Genomic DNA, 468 nt, shown 5'->3' on the forward strand with positions numbered 1-468 from the left:
AAAAGCTACAAGAGAGCAAATTTCCCTTTTATTTCATGAAGAGAGTTTAGAAAGGTGGTAGCTTTCGGAGTGGGGATGTAGCTCAGTGGTAGAGCGCATGCTTAGCATGCATGAGGTCCCGGGTTCGATCCCCAGCATCTCCACTATTTTGTGCCTTTCCTCGGGAATCATCCATCTTCTGCGTTACGATCATCACCGCCCGTTTCTTTAGAACCCGAAAGTTAATCATCACGCCCTAAGATGCTTGTGTCTTGCGCCGGTTATGCCTACAATCCTTTCGCTATTTAAATTTTATTCTTCTCTGTCCTCAGCAGCGTTTACATATCCACAAAGCGACTTTAATCCCTGTTCCGTGAAAAAAATATTGACATCTACCCACAAAACTCTAAATTAGAAGATTTGTGAACCAATTATTCTTTTCACCTCGTTTTGGTGGTGGGATTCGGGATGGGGGATGGGACGGCAGGC

At 44.7% G+C, this 468-nt stretch overlaps 1 non-coding gene across 1 annotated transcript; it reads left to right on the forward strand.

The window, feature by feature from the left end:
* Positions 1 to 71: 71 nt before the first annotated feature.
* On the forward strand, positions 72 to 143 carry TRNAA-AGC. The gene has a single exon. It is a non-coding gene; the product is annotated as a tRNA-Ala (tRNA).
* The last annotated feature ends 325 nt before the right edge of the window (positions 144 to 468 follow it).

This window comes from Galeopterus variegatus, unplaced genomic scaffold, assembly GCF_000696425.1.
Source record: "Galeopterus variegatus unplaced genomic scaffold, G_variegatus-3.0.2 Scaffold2434, whole genome shotgun sequence".
Taxonomy (NCBI): domain Eukaryota; kingdom Metazoa; phylum Chordata; class Mammalia; order Dermoptera; family Cynocephalidae; genus Galeopterus; species Galeopterus variegatus.